At 46.1% G+C, this 25,878-nt stretch overlaps 1 long non-coding RNA gene across 1 annotated transcript; it reads right to left on the minus strand.

Annotated features, from left to right (window-relative positions):
* Nucleotides 1-2,031: 2,031 nt before the first annotated feature.
* Nucleotides 2,032-22,945, minus strand: LOC143818128 (uncharacterized). Its single transcript, XR_013224330.1, has 3 exons — nucleotides 22,448-22,945; nucleotides 7,885-7,921; nucleotides 2,032-2,062 (listed from the first exon to the last, which is right to left on the minus strand). It is a non-coding gene; the product is annotated as an uncharacterized LOC143818128 (long non-coding RNA).
* Between the last annotated feature and the right edge of the window lie 2,933 nt (nucleotides 22,946-25,878).

A 25,878-nucleotide genomic window follows, 5' to 3' on the forward strand; every position in this document is an offset into this window, starting at 1 on the left:
GGCTCCATATGCTGCCTGGGGCCCCTGTGCTCTGCCTGGGGCCACTGTGCTCTGCCTGGGGCCCCATATGCTGCCTGGGGCCCCTGTGCTCTGCCTGGGGCCCCATATGCTGCCTGGGGCCCCTGTGCTCTGCCTGGGACCACTGTGCTCTGCCTGGGGCCCCATATGCTGCCTGGGGCCCCTGTGCTCTGCCTGGGGCCACTGTGCTTTGCCTGGGGCCCCATATGCTGCCTGGGGCCCCTGTGCTCTGCCTGGGGCCCCATATGCTGCCTGGGGCCCCTGTGCTCTGCCTGGGGCCCCATGTTCTGCCTGGAGCCCCTGTGCTCTGCCTGGGGCCACTGTGCTCTGCCTGGGGCCCCATATGCTGCCTGGGGCCCCTGTGCTCTGCCTGGGGCCCCATATGCTGCCTGGGGCCCCTGTGCTCTGCCTGGGGCCCCATATGCTGCCTGGGGCCCCTGTGCTCTGCCTGGGGCCCCTGTGCTCTGCCTGGGGCCACTGTGCTCTGCCTGGGGCCCCATAGGCTGCCTGGGGCCCCTGTGCTCTGCCTGGGACCACTGTGCTCTGCCTGGGGCCCCATATGCTGCCTGGGGCCCCTGTGCTCTGCCTGTGGCCACTGTGCTCTGCCTGGGGCCCCATATGCTGCCTGGGGCCCCTGTGCTCTGCCTGGGGCCCCATGTTCTGCCTGGGGCCCCTGTGCTCTGCCTGGGACCACTGTGCTCTGCCTGGGGCCCCATATGCTGCCTGGGGCCCCTGTGCTCTGCCTGGGGCCACTGTGCTCTGCCTGGGGCCCCATATGCTGCCTGGGGCCCCTGTGCTCTGCCTGGGGCCCCATATGCTGCCTGGGGCCCCTGTGCTCTGCCTGGGACCACTGTGCTCTGCCTGGGGCCCCATATGCTGCCTGGGGCCCCTGTGCTCTGCCTGGGGCCACTGTGCTCTGCCTGGGGCCCCATATGCTGCCTGGGGCCCCTGTGCTCTGCCTGGGGCCCCATATGCTGCCTGGGGCCCCTGTGTTCTGCCTGGGGCCCCTGTGCTCTGCCTGGGGCCCCATGTTCTGCCTGGGGCCACTGTGCTCTGCCTGGGGCCCCATAGGCTGCCTGGGGCCCCTGTGCTCTGCCTGGGACCACTGTGCTCTGCCTGGGGCCCCATATGCTGCCTGGGGCCCCTGTGCTCTGCCTGGGGCCACTGTGCTCTGCCTGGGGCCCCATATGCTGCCTGGGGCCCCTGTGCTCTGCCTGGGGCCCCATATGCTGCCTGGGGCCCCTGTGCTCTGCCTGGGGCCCCATAGGCTGCCTGGGGCCCCTGTGCTCTACCTGGGACCACTGTGCTCTGCCTGGGGCCCCATATGCTGCCTGGGGCCCCTGTGCTCTGCCTGGGGCCACTGTGCTCTGCCTGGGGCCCCATATGCTGCCTGGGGCCCCTGTGCTCAGCCTGGGTGTAGGACACTGGTGACGTCACTTATCTCCGGACATTAGCTCCGGACATTAGCTCCGGACATTAGCTCCGGACAAAGCCACGGAATTTGGCACAAATTGCAGGAAGTAGTATTCTAGGCAATTATATATTAGATTGTTGAGGTAACGTTTCAACCCTTTCATGCGCCTTTATCAAACCTCACTGTAAAAATACAGAGAAAAATAATATTAGAAATCATATGTAAAATAAAGCAAAAGTATACATATACAGCCTCAATGTACAAAACAGGAGAATGCGGACAGGGCGCCAAAAGTAGAGAGCATACAAAAATAGCAGGGGAACCCATGTAGATTAGAAAATACTATATACAAAATACACAATATCACAATATTTACATAATATTTACAATAAATGCCCTAAGAAATGTAATCAAAAAATTGGGATGGACTGCTACAGAGCAAGGAGGCGAGGACGGAAGAAGTGGACAGTGGTGCCTTACTAATATATCAAACATGAACAACATGGTACGGTTAATACATGCAAAAACAAGCAACAACTATTATTGCATGTGTATGCAAAGTGTTAAGCATAACTGACCTTCAAGAAGGAAAACGGGAGGTGAGCGATGTCAAGAAGGACACAGTGGCTCCTGAGGAGGGTAAAAAGGAATGTCAAATAACAATAAAGTGCAGGGAAGGATAAAGATTAGGACAAGAGAGCAGACAGAGCTAACAGCACAATTGCCAAAAAACAAGGCCATAAAGAAGTAATGGAGACACCGCGCACATACCACTACAGAAGGAGGAAACTGGGTGTATCCGGAACAGCACGGATAGGGAATGGGGTCCCTGTAAGAACTAGGAATCCAAAAGCGCAAATAAAAGGGCTTGTAAGATTAAAAGGCGCTGGAAGGGGTGCGCATGTAGGTACCAGAATATATAATACCTGTGGGTCCTATAGCAGGAGGAACGGCGGTGGTGTGGACCATGGATAGTGGCTGTGAGTAAAATAGACCCGGGACAGGAAGTGAGGTAGGGCGGGAAGAGAGAGAAGATGACGTGGGACACAGAGCGACAGAGGCGCAGTGTGCAGGGTACCCAGGTGGAATGCAAGAGGAGGGCGCATGCGCGGAGAATGCTGGGCCAGAATGAAGCGTAGGGTGGACGGCGCACGACGCATGCGCAATGTAGGTATGGCAACAGCGGGAGCGCGGTGCTACGGCGCGTGCGCATAGCAGCGGTGGCTCAGCTGTGTTGGAGCCAAGAGTGTTGTGCTACTGGGGAGGGAGCCGGAGGTAGAAGTGAAGACGAGAGATAAGGATGTGTGAATGGGCAAGGGAATGGAATAAATAGAAGTAAGGAGAAAGAGAGAGAGCATGATATAGGAGAAAAGAGGGAGAGAGGTAGTAAAAAGAAGGGAAGATAACGAAACAAATGGGGTGAAAAGTAGAAAAATATGAAGCAAGAAGACAGAATAAATGAAAAAAATAAAAAAATGAAAAAAATAAAAAAATATAAAGAATATATAGAAATAATTAGAAAAAATAAAATAGTAAAGTGATAAAATAAAGACTAAATAAATGGGTAAGAAGATGAAAAAATAATGAAAGGAAAATCCTGATGATATAAAAATACATTGAAAAATCAATAAAAGTAAAAAATAAAAAATAAAAAATAAGGTAGAACAACCTGAAAAAGGGGGAAAGGGATGTAACCCCTTAACGACCGCCGATACGCCTTTTAACGGCGGCCGCTAAGGGTACTTAAACCACAAAAAGTGAATAGCGCCCCCCAGAGTCGGATTTTCTCTGGGGTCTCGGTTGCCGAGGGTAGCCGAGACCCCAGAGAACATGATTCGGGGGGTTTTTACCGACCCCCGAGTTGCGATCGCCGGTAATTAACCGTTTACCAGCGGTCGCAACAAAAAAAAAACAAAACGCGATTTGCCATTTAATTTCTCTCTCCTCCGATGTGATCGCACATCGGAGGACAGAGAAATAGTGTCCCCGATGGCCCCCAATAGCCCCCCAATACTCACCTATCTCCCCCGGTGCTCCTCGTGGCTCCCGATGGGCGCCGCCATCTTTTTTCCGGGAAAAAATGGCGGGCGCATGCGCAGTGCGCCCGCCGCCCGGAAGATCTTTGGGGTCTCGGCTGCCGGGGGTAGCCGAGACCCCAAAGAACATGATCGGGGTCGGTTTTTACCGACCCCTGTTTTGCGATCCCGGGAAATTAACTGTTTACCGGCGACCGCAAAAAAAAAAAAAAAGCGATCTGTAATTCTCTGTCCTCTGATGTGATCGCACATCAGAGGACAGAGAAATAGGGGGATTCGGGGACCCTATCATACTCACCCGGCGTCCCCGAGTCCTCCTGTGTCTCCTCTTGCCGGCCGGCTTCTTCCTCTGCAAAGAAAATGGCGGGCGAATGCGCAGTGCGCCCGCCATCTGCTGCCATCTGCCGGCCGGCAGGAGAGACGAGTTGGGGCTAAAATTAGGGTTAGGGTTAGGGCTAGGGTTGGGGCTAAATTTAGGGTTAGGGTTAGGCTACTTTCACACTAGCGTTTTTTGGCTTCCGTCGCAATGCGTCGTTGGAGAAAAAACGCATCCTGCAAAAGTGCTTGCAGGATGCGTTTTTTTTCTCCATTGACTTGCATTAGAGACACATTGCGACGGATTGCCACACGTCGCATCCGTCGTGCGACGGATGCGTCGTGCTTTGGCGGACCGTCGGCACAAAAAAACGCTACATGTAACTTTTTTTGTGTGACGTGTCCACCATTTCCGACTGCGCATGCGCGGCCGGAACTCCGCCCCCGCCTCCCCGCACCTCTCAATGGGGCAGCGGATGCGTTGAAAAAACAGCATCCTCTGCACCCGTTGTGCGGCGCTTACAACGCTAGCGTCGGTACGTCGGCCCGACACTGCGATGGGCCGAGTACGACGCTAGTGTGAAAGTAGCCTTAGGCTTCTTTCACACTTGCGTAGGTACGGGGCGGTCGCAATGCGTCAGCCCGACGTACCGACGCACGTTGTGAAAATTGTGCACAACGTGGGCAGTGGATGCAGTTTTTCAACGCATCCGCTGCCCAGTCTATGTCTTGGGGAGGAGGGGGCAGAGTTACGGCCACGCATGCGCGGAAATGGCGGACGCGACGTACAAAAAAAAGGTTACATTGAACTTTTTTTGTGACGACGGTCCGCCAAAACACAACGGATCCAGTGCACGATGGACGCGACGTGTGGCCATCCGTCGGTAATACAAGTCTATGGGCAAAAAAGGCATCCTGTGGGCACATTTGCAGGATCCGTTTTTTGTCCAAAACGACGGATTGTGACGGATGCCACACGACGCAAGTGTGAAAGTAGCCTTAGGGTTAGAGTTGGGGCTAAAGTTAGGGCTAGGGTTAGGGTTAAATTTAGGGTTAGGATTGGGGCTAAAGTTAGGGTTAGGGCTAGGGTTGGGGCTAAAGTTAGGGATAGAGTTGGGATTAGGGTTAGGATTAGGGTTGGTATTAGGGTTACGTTTGAGATTAGAGTTGGGATTAGGGTTAGGGTTGGGATTAGGGTTAAGGTTAGGGTTGGGATTAGGGTTAGGGGTGTATTGGGATTAGGGTTAGGTTTGAGGTTAGGGTTGAGATTAGGGTTAGGGGTGTGTTGGATTTAGGGTTTTGATTAGGGTTATGGTTAGAGTTGAGATTAGAGCTGTTTTGGGGTTAGGGTTGTGATTATCGTTAGGGTTGTGATTAGGATTATGGACCGGGTTGAGATTAGGGTTAGGGGTGTGTTGGAGTTAGGGTTGGAGTTAGAATTGGGGGGTTTCCACTGTTTAGGTACATCAGGGGGTCTCCAAACACGACAGACAATTTTGCGCTAAAAAAGTCAAATGGTGCTCCCTCCCTTCTGAGCTCTGCCGTGCGCCCAAACAGTGGTTTACCCCCACATATGGGGCATCAGCGTACTCGGGATAAATTGGACAACTTTTGGGGTCCAATTTCTCCTGTTACCCTTGTGAAAATAAAAACTTGGGGGCTAAAAATCTTTTTTGTGGGAAAAAATATATTTTTTATTTTCACTACTCTGCATTATAAACTTCTGTGAAGCACTTGAGCATTCAAAGTTCTCACCACATATCTAGATAAGTTCCTTAGGGGGTCTAGTTTCCAAAATTTGGTCACTTGTGGGGGGTTTCTGTTTAGGTACATTAGGGGCTCTGCAAACGCAACATAACACCCACAGACAATTCTATCAAAGTCTGAATTCCAAAATGGCGCTCCTTCTCTTCCGAGCTCTGCCGTGTGCCCAAACAGTGGTTTACCCCCACATATTGGGTACCAGCATACTCAGGACAAATTGGACAACAACTTTTGGGGTCCAATTTTTTTTGTTACCCTTGTGAAAATAAAAATTTGGGGGCTAAAAAATCTTTTTTGTGGGAAAAAAATATATTTTTTATTTTCACTACTCTGCATTATAAACTTCTGTGAAGCACTTGGGCATTCAAAGTTCTCACCACATATCTAGATAAGTTCCTTGGGGGGTCTATTTTCCAAAATGGGGTCACTTGTTGGGGGTTTCTACTGTTTAGGTACATTAGGGGTCTGCAAACGCAACATAACGCCAGCAGACAATTCTATCAAAGTCTGCATTCCAAAACGGCGCTCCTTCCCTTCCGAGCTCAGCCATGCGCCCAAACAGTGGTTTACCCCCACATATGGGCTACCAGCATACTCAGGACAAATTGAACAACAACTTTTGGGGTCCAATTTCTCTTGTTACCCTTGTGAAAATAAAAACTTGGGGGCTAAAAAATCTTTTTTGTTAAAAAAAAAATATTTTTTATTTTCACGACTCTGCATTATAAATTTCTGTGATACACTTGGGCATTCAAAGTTCTCACTACACATCTAGATAAGTTCCATGGGGGGTCTAGTTTCCAAAATGGGGTCACTTTTGGGGGGTTTCTACTGTTTAGGCACATCAGGGGCTCTCCAAACGCGACATGGCGTCCGATCTCAATTCCAGTCAATTTTGCATTGAAAAGTCAAATGGCGCTCCTTTGCTTCCGAGCTCAGCCATGCGCCCAAACAGTGGTTTACCCCCACATATGGGGTGTCGGCGTACTCAGGACAAATTGTACAACAACTTCTGGGGTCTATTTTCTCCTGTTACCCTTGGTAAAATAAAAATTTGGAGGCAAAAAGATCATTTTTGTAGAAAAAATGCGATTTTTTTATTTTCACGGCTCTACGTTATAAACTTCTGTGAAGCACCTGGGGGTTTAAAGTGCTCACCACACATCTAGATAAGTTCCTTAAGGGGTCTAGTTTCCAAAATGGTATCACTTGTGGGGGGTTTCCACTGTTTAGGCACATCAGGGGCTCTCCAAACGTGACATGGCATCCGATCTCAATTCCAGCCAATTCTACATTGAAAAAGTAAAACGACACTCCTTCTCTTCCAAGCTTTGCGGTGCGCCCAAACAGTGGTTTACCCCCACATATGGGGTATCGACGTACTCAGGAGAAATTGCACAACAAAATTTGTGGTTAAATTTCTGTTTTTACACTTGTGAAAATTAAAAAAAATGGTTCTGAAGTAAAATGTTTGCAAAAAAAAGTTAAATGTTCATTTTTTTCTTCCACATTGTTTCAGTTCCTGTGAAGTACGTAAAGGGTTAATAATCTTCTTGAATGTGGTTTTGAGCAGCTTGAGTGGTGCAGTTTTTAGAATGGTGTCACACTTGGTTATTTTCTATCATATAGACCCCTCAAAATGACTTCAAAGGTGATGTGGTCCCTAAAAAAAACATGGTGTTGTAAATATGAGAAATTGCTGGTCAACTTTTAACACTTATAACTCCCTAACAAAAAAAAAATTTGTTTCCAAAATTGTGCTGATGTAAAGTGGACATGTGGGAAATGTTATTTATTAACTATTTTTTGTGACATATCTCTCTGATTTAAGGGCATAAAAATACGAAGTTTGAAAATTGCAAAATTTTAAAAATTTTCGCCATATTTCCATTTTTTTAATAAATAATCGCAAGTAATATCGAAGAAATTTTACCACTAACTTGAAGTACAATATGTCACGAAAAAAACAATCTCAGAATCAGCGGGATCCGATAAAGCGTTCCAGAGTTATAACCTCATAAAGTGACAGTGGTCAGAATTGTAAAAATTGGCTCGGTCATTAAGTACCAAATTGGCTCTGTCACTAAGGGGTTAAGAAAGAATGGAGTAATAAATATAAAATAAAAAACAAAAAACAATAATAGTAATGAGGAAAATGCGAAAATAGAATACTCATAAAGTGGAAATAAAATGAAAAGAAAAAAGAAAAAAAGGAAAAAAGGAAAAAAAAGGAAAAAAATAAAAAATACAAGAAAAAATGTAAAAAATGAAAGTAAAAATAAAAATAAAAAATAGAAAATAAAAATAAAAAGGAAAATAATGGATCTGGGTACTTACCCCAGTAGAGCGTAATGGATAACGATACTCAGGCTACCTGCAAGTGGGGGGATAGGTTAGTAAATTTAGAATAGAGAGGGTCAGCATGCTCACACCTACATAAAGACAGTTTAGATTAAATGAACAAAGATATGAATGGAAACATACAATATATGTAATAACATAATATGTAATAACATAAGGCTCAGCCGGAGGTCACATGGCCACCTGGTAGAGAGATATTAATCAAATTAAATCGAGTTCCCTATTGAGACCTTTAGGCATTAGTGTCTGTAAGGTAAAAATCCAATAGGATTCACGTTGGCGTAGTAGTTTTATGTGGTTCCCACCTCGTCTGGGACACTCAACCTGTTCAAGCACCTGGAAGCGTAGCTGGGACACTGAATGGTTGGCCGCTACAAAATGGTATGGAAGGGGAAGCCAGGTTTTCTTACACCTTACGGTGGATTTGTGGCTAGATATGCGATCGCGGATATGCTGCGTTGTTTCTCCCACGTAAAGAAGCCCGCATGGGCATTTCACGGTGTAAACCACGTTATTAGACTCGCAAGTGAAGAATCCCTTGATTGGAATTTGTTTACCTGAGTGTGGATGGGTGATAGTGTTAGACTTAATAACATTTGAGCAACAAGCGCAGTTTAGACAAGGATATGTGCCGCGCCTTTCGGTGCCCAAAAAGGTTTGGCGAGGTATCCTGGAAGAACTGCCCAGGTCTGCCTTGACAACTCGGTCTCTGATGTTGTTTGGTCTACGTTTACACATAAGTGGCGGTATCCGGAATGCTTCTATGTTCGGGTATGCGTTGTGCAATAGAGACCAGTGTTTACGGATGGTATTGTAAATCATGGGCATAACCGGGTGATGAGTATGGACAAAGGGAACTCGTTCTGGTTTAGTTGGTGATATGACATTTGGAGATGGATTAAGGGCTGACCTCTTTTCTCTGACAAGTAGATTGCTGGGGTATTGTCTTGCTGGGAACTTGCGGGACATGTCATCAAGACGGGTAGGTAGTAGATCTGGGTTAGAGACTATGCGTACCACTCGTTTAAACTGCGACCGGGGCAGGCTATGCTTGATGGAGGCCGGATGGCAACTCTGATAATGAAGAAGACTGTTGGTGTCAGTAGGTTTTGAGAAAAGATCAGTGCTGAGTAGTGTTGAGCGATACCTTCCGATATTTGAAAGTATCGGTATTGGATTGTATCCGATATCCGAAAAATATCGGATATCGCCGATACCGATACCCGATACCAATACCAGTCAATGGGACACAAATACCGGAAGTGATCCTGGATGGTTCCCAGGGTCTGAAGGAGAGGAAACTCTCCTTCAGGCCCTGGGATCCATATTCATGTGTAAAATAAAGAATAAAAATAAAAAATAGGGATATACTCACCCTCGGACGCGCCCTGGTTGTAACCGCTGCAACCGGCAGCCTCCGTTCCTAAGAATGAGCGAGTGAAGGACCTTCGATGACGTCGCAGTCACGTGAGCGGTTACGCTACCAATCACAAGACCACGACGTCATCGCAGGTCCTTCACTCGCTCATTCTTAGGAACGGAGGCTGCCGGTTGCAGCGGTTAGAACCAGGGCGCGTCCGAAGGTGAGTATATCCCTATTTTTTATTTTTATTCTTTATTTTACACATGAATATGCATCCCGATCCCGATTCCCGATATCGCAAAAATATCGGAACTCGGTATCGGAATTCCGATACCGCAAATATCGGCCGATACCCGATACTTGCGGTATCGAAATGCTCAACACTAGTGCTGAGATCTCCGTTAGGACCTCTGATGACCAGAGTGTCTAAAAATTAAATTTGGGATGTACTGAAGTTCAATGTGAATTGGAGTTCAGCACGGACAGAGTTGAGGTGGTCTGTAAAAGTGATAAGGGAATCCTGTGGGCCTGTCCATAGACAAAAGACATCGTCTATGTAGCGAAGCCAGCAGAGATTATGTGTCATGATTCTCAATGGCGAGAGAACATAGCCCAGCATATATGAGAACTAGCTCTTGGAAGATGGAAACTATACTGACCATGAACTAAACCTGCCGCACAACTAGAAGTGGCCGGGTAGCATGCCTACGTTTTTTAACCCTAGATGCCCAGCGCCAGCCGGAGAACTACCTAATCCTAGCAGAGGAAAAGACAGTCCTGGCTCACCTCTAGAGAAATTTTCCCAAAAGGCAGACAGAGGCCCCCACATATATTGGCGGTGATTTTAGATGAAATGACAAACGTAGTATGAAAATAGGTTTAGCAAAATCGAGGTCCGCTTTATAGATAGCAGGAAGACAGAAAGGACACTTTCATGGTCAGCAGAAAACCCTATCAAAACACCATCCAGAAATTCCTTTAAGACTCTAGCATTAACTCATAACACCAGAGTGGCAATTTCCGATCACAAGAGCTTTCCAGACACAGTAACGAAACAGCAGCTGTGAACAGGAACAAAATGCAAAAACACACAAGGACAAAAGTCCAACTTAGCTGGGAGTAGTCTAGTAGCAGGAACAAGCACAGAAGGCTTCTGATTACATTGTTGACCGACAAGAAACTGACAGAGGAGCAAGGTTATATAGCGACTCCCACATCCTGATAGGAGCAGGTGAACAGAGGGGATGATGACACAAGTTCAATTCCACAAGTGGCCACCGGGGGAGCCCAGAATCCAATTTCACAACAGTACCCCCCCCTCAAGGAGGGGGCACCGAACCCTCACCAGAACCACCAGGGCGATCAGGATGAGCCCTATGAAAGGCACGGACAAGATCGGAGGCATGAACATCAGAGGCAGTGACCCAAGAATTATCCTCCTGACCGTATCCCTTCCATTTGACCAGATACTGGAGTCTCCGTCTGGAAACACGAGAGTCTAAGATCTTTTCCACAACGTACTCCAACTCACCCTCAACCAACACCGGAGCAGGAGGCTCAACGGAAGGCACAACCGGTACCTCATACCTGCGCAACAATGACCGATGAAAAACATTATGAATCGAAAAGGATGCAGGGAGGTCCAAACGGAAGGACACAGGGTTAAGAATCTCCAATATCTTGTACGGGCCGATGAACCGAGGCTTAAACTTAGGAGAAGAAACCCTCATAGGGACAAAACGAGAAGACAACCACACCAAGTCCCCAACACAAAGCCGAGGACCAACACGACGACGGCGGTTGGCAAAAAGCTGAGTCTTCTCCTGGGACAACTTCAAATTGTCCACCACCTGCCCCCAAATCTGATGCAACCTCTCCACCACAGCATCCACTCCAGGACAATCCGAAGATTCCACTTGACCGGAGGAAAATCGAGGATGAAACCCCAAATTACAGAAAAACGGGGACACCAAGGTGGCAGAGCTGGCCCGATTATTGAGGGCGAACTCCGCCAAAGGCAAAAAAGCAACCCAATCATCCTGATCCGCAGACACAAAACACCTCAAATATGTCTCCAAGGTCTGATTAGTCCGCTCGGTCTGGCCATTAGTCTGAGGATGGAAAGCAGACGAAAAAGACAAATCTATGCCCATCCTAGCACAGAATGCCCGCCAAAATCTAGACACGAATTGGGTCCCTCTGTCAGAAACGATATTCTCAGGAATACCATGCAAACGAACAACATTTTGAAAAAACAGAGGAACCAACTTGGAAGAAGAAGGCAACTTAGGCAAGGGAACCAGATGGACCATCTTAGAGAAACGGTCACACACCACCCAGATGACAGACATCTTCTGAGAAACAGGCAGATCCGAAATAAAATCCATCGAGATGTGCGTCCAAGGCCTCTTCGGGATAGGCAAGGGCAACAACAATCCACTAGCCCGAGAACAACAAGGCTTGGCCCGAGCACAAACGTCACAAGACTGCACAAAGCCTCGCACATCTCGTGACAGGGAAGGCCACCAGAAGGACCTTGCCACCAAATCCCTGGTACCAAAGATTCCAGGATGACCTGCCAACGCAGAAGAATGAACCTCAGAGATGACTCTACTGGTCCAATCATCAGGAACAAACAGTCTACCAGGTGGGCAACGATCAGGTCTATCCGCCTGAAACTCCTGCAAGGCCCGCCGCAGGTCTGGAGAAACGGCAGACAATATCACTCCATCTTTAAGGATACCTGTGGGCTCAGAATTACCAGGGGAGTCAGGCTCAAAACTCCTAGAAAGGGCATCCGCCTTAACATTCTTAGAACCCGGTAGGTACGACACCACAAAATTAAACCGAGAGAAAAACAACGACCAGCGCGCCTGTCTAGGATTCAGGCGCCTGGCAGACTCAAGGTAAATTAAATTTTTGTGGTCAGTCAATACCACCACCTGATGTCTGGCCCCCTCAAGCCAGTGACGCCACTCCTCAAAAGCCCACTTCATGGCCAAAAGCTCCCGATTCCCAATATCATAATTCCGCTCGGCGGGCGAAAATTTACGGGAAAAAAAAGCACAAGGTCTCATCACGGAGCAGTCGGAACTTCTCTGCGACAACACCGCCCCAGCTCCGATTTCAGAAGCGTCGACCTCAACCTGAAAAGGAAGAGCAACATCAGGCTGACGCAACACTGGGGCGGAAGAAAAGCGGCGCTTGAGCTCCCGAAAGGCCTCCACAGCATCAGGGGACCAATCAGCAACATCAGCACCCTTCTTAGTCAAATCAGTCAATGGTTTTACAACATCAGAAAAACCAGCAATAAATCGACGATAAAAGTTAGCAAAGCCCAAAAATTTCTGAAGACTCTTAAGAGAAGAGGGTTGCGTCCAATCACCAATAGCCTGAACCTTGACAGGATCCATCTCGATGGAAGAGGGGGAAAAAATGTATCCCAAGAAAGAAATCTTTTGAACCCCAAAAACACACTTAGAACCCTTCACACACAAGGAATTAGACCGCAAAACCTGAAAAACCCTCCTGACCTGCTGGACATGAGAGTCCCAGTCATCCGAAAAAATCAGAATATCATCCAGATACACAATCATAAATTTATCCAAATAATCGCGGAAAATGTCATGCATAAAGGACTGGAAGACTGAAGGGGCATTTGAAAGACCAAAAGGCATCACCAAATACTCAAAATGGCCCTCGGGCGTATTAAATGCGGTTTTCCACTCATCCCCCTGCTTGATTCGCACCAAATTATACGCCCCACGGAGATCAATCTTAGAGAACCACTTGGCCCCCTTTATACGAGCAAACAAATCAGTAAGCAGTGGTAACGGATATTGATATTTAACCGTGATTTTATTCAAAAGTCGATAATCAATACACGGCCTCAAAGAGCCGTCTTTCTTAGACACAAAGAAAAAACCGGCTCCTAAGGGAGATGACGAAGGACGAATATGTCCCTTTTCCAAGGACTCCTTTATATATTCTCGCATAGCAGCGTGTTCAGGCACAGACAGATTAAATAAACGACCCTTAGGGTATTTACTACCCGGAATCAAGTCTATGGCACAATCGCACTCCCGGTGCGGAGGTAGTGAACCAACCTTGGGTTCTTCAAAAACGTCACGAAAGTCAGACAAGAATTCAGGAATCTCAGAGGGAATAGATGATGAAATGGAAACCAAAGGTACGTCCCCATGAGTTCCTTTACATCCCCAGCTTAACACAGACATAGCTCTCCAGTCGAGGACTGGGTTATGAGATTGCAGCCATGGCAATCCCAGCACCAAAACATCATGTAGATTATACAGCACCAGAAAGCGAATAACCTCCTGGTGATCCGGATTAACACGCATAGTCACTTGTGTCCAGTATTGTGGTTTATTACTAGCCAATGGGGTGGAGTCAATCCCTTTCAGAGGTATCGGAGCCTCCAGTGGCTCCAAATCATACCCACAGCGTTTGGCAAAGGACCAATCCATAAGACTCAAAGCAGCGCCAGAGTCGACATAGGCGTCCGCGGTAATAGATGACAAAGAACAAATCAGGGTCACAGATAGAATAAACTTAGACTGTAAAGTGCTAATTGAAACAGACTTGTCAGGCTTCTTAGTACGCTTAAAGCATGCTGATATAACATGAGTAGAATCACCACAATAGAAGCACAACCCATTTTTTCGTCTAAAATTCTGCCGCTCGCTTCTGGACAGAATTCTATCACATTGCATATTTTCTGGCGTTTTCTCAGTAGACACCGCCAAATGGTGCACAGGTTTGCGCTCCCGCAGACGCCTATCGATCTGAATAGCCATCGTCATGGACTCATTCAGACTCGCAGGCACAGGGAACCCCACCATAACATCCTTAATGGCATCAGAGAGACCTTCTCTGAAAATCGCCGCCAGGGCGCACTCATTCCACTGAGTAAGCACAGACCATTTGCGGAATTTTTGGCAGTATATTTCAGCTTCATCTTGCCCCTGAGACAAGGACATCAAGGCCTTTTCCGCCTGAAGCTCTAAATGAGGTTCCTCATAAAGCAACCCCAAGGCCAGAAAAAACGCATCCACATTGAGCAACGCAGGATCCCCTGGTGCCAATGCAAAAGCCCAGTCTTGAGGGTCGCCCCGGAGCAAGGAAATTACAATCCTGACCTGCTGTGCAGGGTCTCCGGCAGAGCGAGACTTCAGGGACAAAAACAATTTGCAATTATTTTTAAAATTGTGAAAGTGAGATCTATTCCCCGAGAAGAATTCAGGCAAAGGAATTCTAGGCTCAGACATAGGTGCATGAACAACAAAATCTTGCAAATTTTGTACCTTTGTGGCGAGATTATTCAAACCTGTAGCTACACTCTGAAGATCCATTTGAAACAGGTGAACACAGAGCCATTCAAGGATTAGAAGGAGAGAAAGAGAGGAAGGCTGCAGTATAGGCAGACTAGCAAGTGATTCAATTAAGAGCACACTCAGAACTAGAGGGAAAAAAAAATAAAAAATTGTAGCAGACTTCTTTTTTCTCTCCTTTCTCAGCCAGTAATTTAACCCTTTTTTGGGCCGGTCAAACTGTCATGATTCTCAATGGCGAGAGAACATAGCCCAGCATATATGAGAACTAGCTCTTGGAAGATGGAAACTATACTGACCATGAACTAAACCTGCCGCACAACTAGAAGTGGCCGGGTAGCATGCCTACGTTTTTTAACCCTAGATGCCCAGCGCCAGCCGGAGAACTACCTAATCCTAGCAGAGGAAAAGACAGTCCTGGCTCACCTCTAGAGAAATTTTCCCAAAAGGCAGACAGAGGCCCCCACATATATTGGCGGTGATTTTAGATGAAATGACAAACGTAGTATGAAAATAGGTTTAGCAAAATCGAGGTCCGCTTTCTAGATAGCAGGAAGACAGAAAGGACACTTTCATGGTCAGCAGAAAACCCTATCAAAACACCATCCAGAAATTCCTTTAAGACTCTAGCATTAACTCATAACACCAGAGTGGCAATTTCCGATCACAAGAGCTTTCCAGACACAGTAACGAAACAGCAGCTGTGAACAGGAACAAAATGCAAAAACACACAAGGACAAAAGTCCAACTTAGCTGGGAGTAGTCTAGTAGCAGGAACAAGCACAGAAGGCTTCTGATTACATTGTTGACCGACAAGAAACTGACAGAGGAGCAAGGTTATATAGCGACTCCCACATCCTGATAGGAGCAGGTGAACAGAGGGGATGATGACACAAGTTCAATTCCACAAGTGGCCACCGGGGGAGCCCAGAATCCAATTTCACAACATTATGGGACTGAAACAAAGAGTTATTGTAGACATAGTTTTGTTCAAAAGCATCCATATAGGTGTTGGCGTAGGCCGGAGCTACATTAACACCCATGGCAGTACCTTGGGTCTGAAGATAAAAGTGATCGCCGAATAGAAAAAAATTATTGCGTAAAATCAAAGACAAAAGGTCAAGACATAGCTGTTTGGAATAGTATGAGAATGAAGATTGCTCCAGGAGATCACCAACCGCTGCTATACCTAGATCATGCCTAATGGAGGTATAGAGGCTTTTGACGTCAAACTGTCATGGTTCCCAATGGCAAGGGAACGTAAGAAACATATAAATAACGAACGAGCTCTCGGGTGATGGAAACTCGAGTTGACCGTGAGCTAAATCTACCACACAACTAATAGTAGCCAGGGAGCATACCTACGGCTTCCTAAATGCCACGCGCCAGCCGGAGGACTAACTAAGCCTGGTAGAGGAAGAAACAGACCTGGCTTACCTCTAGGGAAATACCCCAAAAGATGATAGCAGACCCCCACATGTAATAACGGTGAAATAAGAGGAAAAGACATACACAGTATGAAAGTAGATTTAGCAAAGAGAGGTCCACTTACTAGATAGCAGAAGGATACAAAAGAGGACTTCACGGTCAACTGAAAACCCTTTCAAAAAACCATCCTGAAATTACTTTAAGACTCCTGTGTCAACTCATGACACAGGAGTGGCAATTTCAGCCCGCAAGAGCTTCCAGCTACAGAGAATTACAAAAACTGCAAACTGGACTAAAGATACAAAACAAAAGGACAAAGTCCACTTAGCTGATCAGCAGACTAGTAGCAGGAACATGCAACCGAAGGCTCTGGTTACAATGATGACCGGCAAGGAAATGACTGGAGAGCAAGGCTAAATAGGAAACTCCCAAACGCTGATGGAAGCAGGTGAACAGAAGCAGCAAAGTGCAAACAAGTCACCAGTACCACCAGCAACCACCAGGGGAGCCCAAAAAGCGGATACACAACAGTACCCTCCCCCTAAGGAGGGGGCACCGAACCCTCACAAGAACCGCCAGGGCGATCTGGATGAGCCCTATGAAAGGCACGAACCAAATCCGAGGCATGAACATCAGAGGCAGTTACCCAAGAATTATCTTCCTGACCATAGCCCTTCCATTTAACCAGATATTGAAGTCTCCGTCTGGAAATACGGGAGTCCAAGATCTTTTCTACCACGTACTCCAATTCACCCTCCACCAGCACAGGAGCAGGAGGTTCAGTAGAAGGAACCACCGGTACCTCATATCTCCGCAACAGCGACCGATGGAACACATTATGGATAGCGAAAGATGCCGGGAGGTCCAAACGAAAGGAGACAGGGTTAAGAATCTCCAAAATCCTATAAGGACCGATGAACCGAGGCTTAAATTTAGGAGAAGAAACCCTCATAGGGACAAAACGGGAAGACAACCACACCAAGTCCCCAACACGAAGGTGGGGGCCAACACGACGACGGCGGTTAGCAAACTGCTGAGTCCTCTCCTGGGACAATTCCAAATTATCCACCACTTGTCCCCAAATCTGATGCAACCGATCCACTACCGCATCCACTCCAGGACAATCCGAAGATTCAACCTGACCAGATGAAAAACGCGGATGAAACCCTGAATTGCAAAAGAAAGGAGAAACCAAAGTGGCAGAACTAGCCCGATTATTAAGAGCAAACTCCGCCAACGGCAGAAAGGCAACCCAATCATCCTGATCCGCAGACACAAAACACCTCAAATAAGTCTCCAAAGTTTGATTAGTTCGTTCCGTCTGGCCATTGGTCTGAGGATGGAATGCAGACGAAAAAGACAAATCAATGCCCAACCTGGCACAGACTGCCCGCCAAAATCTAGACACGAACTGGGTACCCCTGTCAGAAACGATGTTTTCCGGAATACCATGCAGGCGAACCACATTTTGAAAAAACAGAGGGACCAACTCAGATGAGGAAGGCAACTTAGGCAATGGCACCAAATGAACCATTTTAGAAAAACGGTCACACACCACCCAGATGACAGACATCTTCTGAGAAACAGGGAGGTCCGAGATAAAGTCCATAGAGATGTGCGTCCAAGGCCTCTTCGGAATAGGCAAGGGCAACAACAACCCACTAGCCCTAGAACAACAAGGCTTGGCCCGAGCACACACATCGCAAGACTGCACAAAAACACGCACATCTCGAGACAGGGAAGGCCACCAGAAGGATCTAGCCACCAAATCTCTGGTGCCAAAAATTCCCGGATGACCTGCCAGAGTAGAAGAATGAACTTCCGAGATGACTCTAGTGGTCCACTCGTCAGGAACAAACAGTCTACCAGACGGACAACGATCAGGTCTATCCGCCTGAAATTCTTGCAAAGCACGTCGCAAATCAGGAGAGACAGCAGACAAAACCACTCCATCCTTAAGGACACCGGCAGGTTCAGAATTCCCAGGAGAGTCAGGCTCAAAACTCCTAGAAAGAGCATCTGCCTTCACATTCCTAGAACCCGGTAAGTACGAGACCACAAAATTAAACCGGGAAAAGAACAACGACCAACGTGCCTGTCTAGGATTCAGGCGCCTGGCAGACTCCAAATAAATTAAATTCTTGTGATCAGTCAAAACTACCACCTGATGTTTGGCACCCTCAAGCCAATGACGCCACTTCTCAAATGCCCACTTCATGGCCAAAAGCTCCCGATTACCAACATCATAGTTTCGCTCGGCAGCCGAAAATTTTTGCGAAAAGAACGCACATGGTCTCATCACTGAGCAGTCGGAACTTTTCTGCGACAAAACCGCCCCCGCTCCAATCTCGGAAGCATCGACCTTAACCTGAAAGGGAAGGGAAACATCAGGCTGGCGCAACACAGGGGCAGACAAAAAGCGGCGCTTAAGCTCCCGAAAGGCCTCCACGGCAGCAGGGGACCAATTGGCAACATCAGCACCCTTTTTAGTCAAATCCGTCAGAGGTTTAGCAATGCCAGAAAAACCAGCTATAAATCGACGATAAAAATTAGCAAAGCCCAAGAATTTCTGGAGACTCTTCAGAGAAGTAGGCTGCGTCCAGTCGTAAATAGCCCGAACCTTGACAGGGTCCATCTCAATAGAAGAAGGGGAAAAAATGTACCCCAAAAAGGAAATTTTTTGAACCCCAAAAACACACTTTGAACCCTTTACACACAAAGAATTCTCCCGCAAAACCTGAAAAACCCTCCTGACCTGCTGAACATGAGACTCCCAGTCATCAGAAAAAATCAAAATATCATCCAAGTACACTATCATAAATTTATCCAAATATTCACGGAAAATATCATGCATTAAGGACTGAAAGACAGAAGGTGCATTAGAAAGGCCGAAAGGCATTACCAAATACTCAAAATGGCCCTCAGGCGTATTAAATGCGGTCTTCCACTCATCCCCCTGCTTAATTCGCACCAAATTATACGCCCCACGAAGATCAATCTTAGAGAACCACTTAGCCCCCCTTATGCGAGCAAACAAATCAGTCAGCAAAGGCAACGGATACTGATATTTGACTGTAATTTTATTCAGGAGTCGATAATCAATACAAGGCCTCAGAGAGCCATCCTTTTTAGAGACAAAGAAAAAACCGGCTCCTAAAGGTGATGAAGAAGGACGAATATGTCCCTTTTCCAGGGACTCCTTAATATACTCGTGCATAGCAGCATGTTCAGGTACAGATAGGTTAAACAAACGACCCTTTGGAAATTTACTGCCAGGAATCAGATCTATGGCGCAATCACAATCCCTGTGAGGAGGGAGTGAACCAATCTTAGGCTCTTCAAAAATATCACGATAATCAGACAAAAATGCCGGAATCTCAGATGGAATAGATGACGAAATGGGCACCATAGGAGTGTCCCCATGAGCCCCCCGACATCCCCAGCTTAACACAGACATAGCTTTCCAGTCAAGGACTGTGTTATGAGACTGTAACCATGGTAATCCAAGCACCAAAACATCATGTAAATTGTACAACACAAGGAAGCGAATCACCTCCTGATGGTCTGGAGTCATACGCATAGTCACTTGCGTCCAGAACTGTGGTTTATTACAAGCCAAAGGTGTAGAATCAATACCCTTCAGAGGTATAGGGACTTCCAGAGGCTCTAAATCAAACCCACAGCGCCTGGCAAAGGACCAGTCCATAAGACTCAGAGCGGCGCCAGAGTCCACATAGGCATCCACGGTAATAACTGATAATGAACAAATCAAGGTTACAGACAAAATAAATTTGGACTGTAAAGTGCCAATTGAAATAGACTTGTTAACCTTCCTAGTACGTTTAGAGCATGCCGATATAACATGAGCAGAATCACCACAATAGAAGCATAACCCATTTTTACGCCTATAATTCTGCCGCTCGCTTCTGGACATAATTCTGTCACATTGCATTTTCTCTGGCGTCTCTTCAGAAGATACCGCCAAATGGTGCACGGGTTTGCGCTCCCGCAAACGCCGATCAATCTGAATTGCCATTGTCATGGACTCATTCAGACCTGTAGGCGCAGGGAACCCGACCATAACATCTTTAACGGCATCAGAAAGGCCCTCTCTGAAATTTGCCGCTAAGGCGCACTCATTCCACTGAGTAAGCACAGACCATTTACGAAATTTTTGGCAGTATATCTCAGCTTCATCTTGCCCTTGAGATAGGGCTATCAAAGCTTTTTCAGCTTGAATCTCCAAATTAGGTTCCTCATAAAGCAACCCTAAAGCCAGGAAAAACGCATCCACATTGAGCAACGCAGGATCCCCTGGTGCCAATGAAAATGCCCAATTTTGAGGGTCACCTCGCAGCAAAGAAATTACAATCTTAACCTGCTGGACAGGATCTCCTGAGGAGTGAGGTCTGAGAGAAAGGAATAATTTACAATTATATTTGAAATTCAGAAACCGAGATCTATCTCCGGAAAACACCTCTGGTGTAGGGATTTTAGGTTCAGAAATAGGAGTATGCATAACAAAATCTTGTAAATTTTGAACCTTTGTAGCAAGATTATTTAAACCTGCAGCCAAACTCTGAGGATCCATCTTTAAACAGGTGAGCTCAGAGCCATTCAAGGATTATAAGGAGAGAAAGGCAAAGGCAGTAATTAGAGCTGAAATACAACTGATCCAACTATGGAGCAAGCATAGGGAAAAAGAAAAAAAAAAATGTACAGACTTCCTTTTTCTCTCCTTTCTTCTGCCAATAAGTTTAACACATGGCCGGTCATACTGTCATGGTTCCCAATGGCAAGGGAACGTAAGAAACATATAAATAACGAACGAGCTCTCGGGTGATGGAAACTCGAGTTGACCGTGAGCTAAATCTACCACACAACTAATAGTAGCCAGGGAGCATACCTACGGCTTCCTAAATGCCACGCGCCAGCCGGAGGAATAACTAAGCCTGGTAGAGGAAGAAACAGACCTGGCTTACCTCTAGGGAAATACCCCAAAAGATGATAGCAGACCCCCACATGTAATAACGGTGAAATAAGAGGAAAAGACATACACAGTATGAAAGTAGATTTAGCAAAGAGAGGTCCACTTACTAGATAGCAGAAGGATACAAAAGAGGACTTCACGGTCAACTGAAAACCCTTTCAAAAAACCATCCTGAAATTACTTTAAGACTCCTGTGTCAACTCATGACACAGGAGTGGCAATTTCAGCCCGCAAGAGCTTCCAGCTACAGAGAATTACAAAAACTGCAAACTGGACTAAAGATACAAAACAAAAGGACAAAGTCCACTTAGCTGATCAGCAGACTAGTAGCAGGAACATGCAACCGAAGGCTCTGGTTACAATGATGACCGGCAAGGAAATGACTGGAGAGCAAGGCTAAATAGGAAACTCCCAAACGCTGATGGAAGCAGGTGAACAGAAGCAGCAAAGTGCAAACAAGTCACCAGTACCACCAGCAACCACCAGGGGAGCCCAAAAAGCGGATACACAACACAAACGTGACGAGGAGACATTCAGGCGGGGTGATGGCAAATTGCTTTAGGATTTGGAGGAAGTGCCCTGTGTCAAGAATGAAAGATCTCATATTTTTAGAAAGGTGAGTGAGAATCTTCTCCAAATAAATTGAGATGGGGGCCAGGATAGAGTCGGTTGAAGCAACTATGGGTCGGCCAGGTGGATTGAGGAGTGATTTGTGAATTTTTGGTAGTGTATAAATGACTGGAGTAACAGGATGAGGATTGGTGAGAAAACGGCTAGTTTTAGAATCTAAGATATTAAGAGCTTGGTATTTGTGAAGGATCATGTTAATCTGGGATCTTATGTTAGGGGTCGGATCAGAAGGGATTTTCTGGTATGTAGTAGTGTCTGATAATTGTCTCAGTATTTCTGCTGAGTAATCAGCTGTATTCTGAACGACAATTGCCCCACCCTTGTCGGCCGGCTTTATGGTAATGTTCTTATTGGTCCTGAGTGACTCGATGGCCTGTTTTTCAACTGGGGAAATGTTGCTGTGAGTGGGAAAATTTCCCAAACGATGTTGCTCTAGTATAGTGTTGATTTCTCTTTGGGTTAGGTCAATATAGGTCTCAGTAGCATGATTAGTGCGTGGAGGATTGAAGCTACTGGTGGTACGCAGCCCTAGGTTAACAATACTGAGTTCAGGGATAGGATCCTCCACAGCCGTGGGGATCCTATTCCTAGCAGAGTCCTGTGACAGTCCAAAATGGGTCTTGCGGTGAAGGTTACGGTAAAACCGTTGTAAGTCCTGGGTCATTTTGAATTTGTCCCATGGTGGAGTGGGGCAAAAGGATAAGCCCTTTTGTAGAACTGATAGTTCAGCGGGACTCAGGGTGTAGGAGGAAATGTTGATGACTGAATTGGGGGCCTTACCTTTGACCTCGTTGTCATACGTTCTCGGTTTCCTGGCGGCCCTCCTTGTTGGTCGCCTCCGGGACGGGTGTTGGGCCTCGAGTTGGGTCGTCCGAATAAAAAACGATTATGTGAACTGTTTGTAGAGCTGTCGCTGTCTGAGCTGTAGGGCCTGTAATGTCGAGGTCCATTGTTGCCTCGCCTGGTGTATGGAGATGCAGAATTGTTCCATCTGTAGACTCGGCCCGAGGCGTAGTCCTCTGAATCCTGTTGAAACTTGGACCTCTTTTTGTCCTGTAAGTACTTACGATGTTCGTCTATTGATTTGTCGGTTTTAACCTTTAAGGAATTCCAATCGGTGGCTGTAAGTGTAGTGGACAATTGTTCTTCAATGGCAGTAAGCTTTTTCTCAGATTCGATGATAGCTGTTTGAAGGAAATCGATAGTCAATAAAATAATATCCAGTGAACACTTATTCAAGATCTTTTGAAATTTTTCACAAAAATCAGGTTTGTCAGAAAAAAGTGTAGGTCTTAGATGGCACCTAAGACCACGCGGGATCCTGCTGAGTCTATAGTATTCGGCTAATGTGACGGAATGTAGATCGAACAAAGTCAACCTCCTCCGCTCATGCTCATAGTCCTTGGTACGAAGTTCCTGAGCCGGAGTCTTCAGGAATTCACCTGAGCTGGTAACTTTACCAAGAATCCTTGTGGCAGCAGTATCATCAAAGGCGAAGGTATCAGTAGACATTGAGGGCACAGGTGCAGACGTCCACAAGGATTAGCGATGAAAGGGAAAAGACGTGCACTCTGGGATTTATGGAATTGGTGCTGGTTGAACCCGGAGAAATCCAGACCATTCAGAAATAGAAGAAAACAACCGCACTCAAATTATGGATTTGCGTCATAAATGTGAGGATTTTAATAGGAACACCACAGTGATATAATCAATTGTTGAGGTAACGTTTCGTCCCTTTCATGGGCCTTTATCAAACCTCACTGTAAAAATACAGAGAAAAATAATATTAGAAATCATATGTAAAATAAAGCAAAAGTATACATATACAGCCTCAATGTACAAAACAGGAGAATGCGGACAGGGCGCCAAAAGTAGACAGCATACAAAAATAGCAGGGGAACCCATGTAGATGAGAAAATACTACATACAAAATACACAATATCACAATATTTACATAATATTTACAATAAATGCCCTAAGAAATGTAATAAAAAAATTGGGATGGACTGCTACAGAGCAAGGAGGCGAGCGCGGAAGAAGTGGATAGTGGTGCCTTGCTAATATATCAAACATGAACAACATGGTACGGTTAATACATGCAAAAACAAGCAACAACTATTATAGCATGTGTATGCAAAGTGTTAAGCATAACTGACCTTCAAGAAGGAAAACAGGGGAGGTGAGCGATGTCAAGAAGGACACAGTGGCTCCTGAGGAGGGTAAAAAGGAACGTCAAATAACAATAAAGTGCAGGGAAGGATAAAGATTAGGACAAGAGAGCAGACAGAGCTAACAGCACAATTGCCAAAAAACAAGGCCCTTAATCCATCTCCAAATTTCATATCACCAACTAAACCAGAACGAGTTCCCTTTGTCCATACTCATCACCCGGTTATGCCCATGATTTACAATACCATCCGTAAACACTGGTCTCTATTGCACAATGCATACCCGCACATAGAAGCATTCCGGATACCGCCACTTATGTGTAAACGTAGACCAAACAACATCAGGGACCAAGTTGTCAAGGCAGACCTGGGCAGTTCTTCCAGGATACCTCGCCAAACCTTTTTGGGCACCGAAAGGCGCGGCACATATCCTTGTCTAAACTGCGCTTGTTGCTCAAATGTGATTAAGTCTAACACTATCACCCATCCAAACTCCGGTAAACAAATTCCAATCAAGGGATTCTTCACTTGCGAGTCTAATAACGTGGTCTACGCCGTGAAATGCCCATGCGGGCTTCTTTACGTGGGTGAAACAACGCAGCATATCCGCGATCGCATATCCAGCCACAAATCCACCGTAAGGTGTAAGAAAACCTGGCTTCCCCTTCCATACCATTTTGTAGCGGCCAACCATTCAGTGTCCCAGCTACGCTTCCAGGTGCTTGAACAGGTTGAGCGTCCCAGACGAGGTGGGAACCACATAAAACTACTACGCCAACGTGAATCCTATTGGATTTTTACCTTACAGACACTAATGCCTAAAGGTCTCAATAGGGAACTCAATTTAATTTGATTAATATCTCTCTACCAGGTGGCCATGTGACCTCCGGCTGAGCCTTATGTTATTACATATTATGTTATTACATATATTGTATGTTTCCATTCATATCTTAATTCATTTAATCTAAACTGTCTTTATGTAGGTGTGAGCACGCTGACCCTCTCTATTCTAAATTTACTAACCTATCCCCCCACTTGCAGGTAGCCTGAGTATAGTTATCCATTACGCTCTACTGGGGTCAGTACCCAGATCCATTATTTTCCTTTTTTTTTATTTTCTATTTTTTAATTTTTATTTTTACTTTCATTTTTTACATTTTCTCTTATATTTTTTCTTTTTTTCCTTTTATTTCCACTTTATGAGTATTCTATTTTCGCATTTTCCTCATTACTATTATTGTTTTTTTATTTTATATTTATTACTCCATTCTTTCTTAAATCCCTTTCCCCCTTTTTCAGGTTGTTGTACCTTATTTTTTATTTTTTACTTTTATTGATTTTTCAATGTATTTTTATATCATCAGGATTTTCCTTTCGTTATTTTTTCATTTTCTTACCCATTAATTTCGTCTTTATTTTATCACTTTACTATTTTAATTTTTCTAATTATTTCTATATATTCTTTATATATTTATTTATTTTTTTATTTTTTCATTTTTTTATTTTTTCATTTATTCTGTCTTCTTGCTTCACATTTTTCTACTTTTCACCCCATTTGTTTCGTTATTATCTTCCCTTCTTTTTACTACCTCTCTCCCTCTTTTCTCCTATATCATGCTCTCTCTCTTTCTCCTTACTTCTATTTATTCCATTTCCTTGCCCATTCACACATCCTTATATCTCTCGTCTTCACTTCTACCTCCGGCTCCCTCCCCAGTAGCACAACACTCTTGGCTCCAACACAGCTGAGCCACCGCTGCTATGCGCACGCGCCGTAGCACCGCGCTCCCGCTGTTGCCATACCTACATTGCGCATGCGTCATGCGCCGTCCACCCTACGCTTCATTCTGGCCCAGCATTCTCCGCGCATGCGCCCTCCTCTTGCATTCCACCTGGGTACCCTGCACACTGCGCAGGTGCCAGGTCCCATGCGCCTCTGCCGCTCTGCGTCCCACGTCATCTTCTCTCTCTTCCCGCCCTACCTCAGTTCCTGTCCCTGGTCTATTTTACTCACAGCCACTATCCATGGTCCACACCACCGCC

The sequence above is a fragment of the Ranitomeya variabilis genome, chromosome 3, assembly GCF_051348905.1.
Source record: "Ranitomeya variabilis isolate aRanVar5 chromosome 3, aRanVar5.hap1, whole genome shotgun sequence".
In the NCBI taxonomy this organism is placed as follows: domain Eukaryota; kingdom Metazoa; phylum Chordata; class Amphibia; order Anura; family Dendrobatidae; genus Ranitomeya; species Ranitomeya variabilis.